At 49.9% G+C, this 4,333-nt stretch overlaps 1 non-coding gene across 1 annotated transcript; it reads right to left on the bottom strand.

Annotated features, from left to right (window-relative positions):
• Positions 1-3,826: 3,826 nt before the first annotated feature.
• On the bottom strand, positions 3,827-3,897 carry TRNAT-UGU (transfer RNA threonine (anticodon UGU)). The gene has a single exon. It is a non-coding gene; the product is annotated as a tRNA-Thr (tRNA).
• Positions 3,898-4,333: the final 436 nt, after the last annotated feature.

The raw sequence follows: 4,333 nt of genomic DNA, 5'->3' as shown, positions 1-4,333 counted from the left end.
TTGAGCGATTCTTCCCCTATGCACATGGAAAGGGAACAATTGAGCAATAACCCTCGCTCTCTCATTTGTCTTGCTATAGAACTCTCCATTGTCATCCTCTATATCCCGCAAATCACCCCAAGCAGATGTCTCTTTTGTCTATTAATACTGTCAAGATCAATATTGTGCACATTTTTACTCTTCGGTCTCATGTGGTTGGTGATTTCACAAAACTTGATTGCTGCCCTTGTTAAGGGGAATAATTTTGATGAATCTGATTTATGACGTGGAGCAAATACTAAACAGCCTTCATACTTGTGTACATTGGCATTTAGCTGCACTTACAGTAGGCTCGTAAGAAAAACTTTGGGACATATTTACAAGGGTATTGCACCACAGGAAAGTTCAATGACAAATTATGAGAAAAAAAACTGCAACTCTCATAAATGGCAACTCTTTCTATTTCTGATTACTTTTCCTTAGTTGGTGAATTTTCGGCATGCTGTTTTGAAGGTCAAATATGACTCCCCAGTGTCTATGTGCATCAGGGTGTGCTAACGTGGAACACTGGATTCTTAGGAGCAGTGGTATTCTCCATTCTTTGTTTTAGTAAATCAAATCTGACACTTCTGTTGTGGAGTTGTACAGTAGCCGTGGGGAAAGAGGATTGGAATACAAGGGAGAGGGGGGGGGGGGGGGAGAGAGAGAGAGAGAGAGAGAGAGAGATACTGGATATTGTCCCAAGCCTGGTTATACAGTTTGATTTGAGTTGCAATACGGGCCATTGAGATCTACAAAGTGAGCTTTAACATGATTACAGATTAAATAGTAAGGTTTTAACTTGAAGCCTAATATACCTGCCAATGGTCTCTGTACTTCCCATCTCTGTCATAATGTAAAACTAGATTTTCCTTCTGCACCGAAATTCAATTAAGTTCAAATCACAGGAGCAGCGCACCATAAGTACAATGTGCTTCCCATCCTGACAATGTACATGCACTATACAATCATTCAGTAGAGTGTTTGCAATATCCTGTCGAAGAAACTGTCATGAACAATGGAAAACACTGATGAGCATGTCCCATTGGCAGTTCTATATTATAATATTCTAGTACCATACCACACAGGACAGATCACGCGTCCTCAAACCACATATTGACGAATATTTAAAGAAAAAAAGAAAAAGAAAAAAGCGGCACAGAGGAAAGCCTGATGCTGCATTGCATAATTGCCCCCTCTTACAGTACATGGGGTACGGTATATATACAGCCACAAAACCTGTCTTCTGCAGTGCCACCAGGGGTTGTATAACTTGCCCCTCTTCCTTGCTTCTACCAATGGCAGGGACAGCCCGCAGCTGTCTGCAATATTATCCAATAAGTACAGAAGCGAAGGCACCTGATAGCTACAATATGTGGATGATTTTAGCTTGGCTTGTGAAACTGAGGGGGCCAATCATAAAACCCCTCCCATGGCCAAGGTGAGAGGCAGCTTCATATTGTACGCTGCACCCTCAGGCACTGGAGGGAATGCTAGAAAGCCTCCTACCACTGGACAAGGCATAGAGTGGTTCCCAAATATTGTACACTCCCTTCCTACCCTTAGGGCTTCTAATGCCCCCGCCATTGTGGAAGGCAACTGAGGGGGTTTCGGTCTCATCTTTACCAAGAGCCTGGAATGGATAAAGCAGTCACATGGAACTGTGAGAGTCTTTCTGAAGCCTGCGAATGCAGACAAGAAGGAAAGCTTACCTGGGCCTAGCTTTTCTGGAGCTTCCCAGCTATCTGCCACTGCTGGGCGCTGCTGGCTTCAGGGCTGTTTCTACCATTAGGTAAGACTAGGTGGTCGTCTAGGGTAAAATGGTTACACGGCGCCCACAGATGTCTGTAACAATCTGGGCCATCAAACATTCATAGCGCGAATGGGCTACTTATGACGGTCCTGTTTCTTGTTCCTGGCCTGCCCCCACAGAGAATGAACCAATGATATCATGAGGGGCAGGTGTGTCATTTTTTTTCTCACTTTTGGCGTGGGCGCGCAGTAGACCCGGAGTGCTGTCGTCTGGAGCTTTAGAGAGAGGCTGAGTCAGGAACGTCAAGGCAAGGACTGGTTGGCCTACCCTGAAGCCTGCTTCTGTTGCACGTGGGAGTCCCTAGGTGTCCAGCAGGTGTATTAAGGTGAGATCAGTGATTGAAGTGTCCACTTTTCCTGCTCTGCTGCTGTCAGCTGCCCCCTCTCTTCCTTCCTCTTATTCCCTCCTTCCTTTCTGTCTCTCTCTCGCAGCTCCTCACTTGCTGAAAACCATGCTTCAACCTGTTCCCGCCGTACTTGCTTCTCAAAAGGGGCCACTTCAGGGAGAACAGCCTCTAACTGTCAGCATGAGCCCTGGAGGAAGGCGCCAATGACCTGCAAGAACAGTTTAGTGCGTCAGGCTCCGCAGGCGCGCAATGCGCCCAGGCAAGTGCCTGGGTTAAAACTGGGCCAAAAGTGGGACCTTCTGCGGCCGGACAAGGCTAAGCTGGGCCCCCTCTTGGCCCCTTGCTTCTCCCTCAACACTTACAATAGGGAAGCACTAGTTACCGACACCTAGGGCACAAGGTAAGCCCAATATTGAACTATCCAATGAATACTATGGGTGCCCTTGACAAAGAAATACCCTCAGTTGAACAGAATCTAGGTTCCTATAACGGCACTTCCAGGACATCAAAAGCCTTCCACATTGCCACCCTTTCCTCCACAGGCCCCGGGTACATCTCTGGTTGTGCTGTTAATGTAGCTAACAGGTGTGTTCACCACACTTCAGATGCAGTTCATTACCCCCAGGTCCCTTATGTCCTCGTCCCATTCATTAATTCCATCTTTGGATCCGTTTCACAGGGAAACGAATGAAGGAAAGTAGAGGAAACAGAGGGTAAGAGATGTTTATTGAAGCTGGGATTGGGAGTTTTATGCGTTTAAGACACGGGTCTGTGAAAGATTCAGGGAGAGAAATGTAATGCTCTATTACTTACCGGTAATCTTTATTACTCCGGGTCCCGTTGTCCTCGTCCCATTCATTAACATAGTGGAGATAACCATCTCCCGACAGAAAAAAAGAGCAGAGGCATTCTCGGACCCTAATACTGCCCCTCCCACTGGGAGTACATAAGCAGTACTTAGCCAGCATCCCGTCTGTTCTTTTTTTCTGCCTGTTGACAGAAGGGATGTTGTGTGTTGTTTTGCTGCTCCTGCTGGGCTGGAGTGGCGTTCCTTTCTTCCTCCCCCGGCCCGGCTGCCCGGCTGTGCGGGCGGGGGTTTTCCTGGTCTGTACCCTGGCCTGCCAGGCTTGCTGTGGGTCATGATGATGTTGGTCGGTGGGACTTGGCCTACGGGCCCTTTGCGGCTGGTGCGCCTTCCGAATTGGTGCTTTCGGGTCGCGGGAGCATCTCCTGCTGCTGGGTGTGTTGGGAGACATGCCTCTTTTCCTGTGATGCCATGTCTTCCCGCTGTTGGGGTGCGGGTCTTGCTGCTGGTGGTGTCTGGCCCCTGCCCCGGGCTAGTCCTGCATAGCGTTTTTTTGCATATTTATTCCCCTTGCAGCTGCTGCCCATCGACAGCATAGGGGGCGTTTCACTGGACACAGTAGGGCAATGGGCGCCCTTGCTGCTCTTCTGTTCGGAGGTGCTGTATTCATATGCTATGTGGCTGGTGGCGTTTGACAGTCCTCCAGGCCCCGGAGTGGAATTTTGATACAGCTGCTATGTGTGTTGGTCTGTTGTGTCTCCTGTTTCCTTCCCTGCAGGTCCGACTCAGCCTTTTCTTCTTGGGAAACGCGTCGTGGCTCTGTGCTGAAAGCGGAGGCGGCCCCTGGGGATGCCGGGGTTTGAACCCGGGACCTCATACTTACAAAGCATGCGCTCTTCCACTGAGCTAAGTCCCTTCCAGAGTGCTCTAGGCTTCCCCGTGTGCTGGCACTGTGAGGGTGGTTCGCTCTTCTCGGTGCGAGTTCATATCGTGGTTGGGACCTCAGTGACGACTCCCCCGGTGCAGTGACGATGGCTTGCACCATTCGCTGCTGACTATGCTGTTTCTTCGTCCCACGCTGCTGGCCTGCTTGCTCCTTGCTCCGCCATCTGCCTGGCTGCTGGGTGTCGGAGTCCTTCTTCTGCTGCGGGGGTTTGTGCCTTCCGCACTGTGGCTTTCCTTCTAGCGGCTGCCTCTGGGTGTGTTGGTTTCTTCTGGGAGTGGATGCTGCCTTGCCAGCCACGTACCCGAGTGTCGACTCGGCATCCTGTGTTTCTGTGCAGTTCGCGTGGTCTCCCTGCTCGCATGCCTGTATTCTGGTGCACCATGACTGGTGTTCCCGTGAGGCGCT

Source organism: Lissotriton helveticus, chromosome 7 (assembly GCF_964261635.1).
Source record: "Lissotriton helveticus chromosome 7, aLisHel1.1, whole genome shotgun sequence".
In the NCBI taxonomy this organism is placed as follows: Eukaryota; Metazoa; Chordata; class Amphibia; order Caudata; family Salamandridae; genus Lissotriton; species Lissotriton helveticus.
The sequence above is the reverse complement of the archived record's forward strand: the minus strand, read 5'-3'. Positions and strand labels throughout refer to the sequence as shown.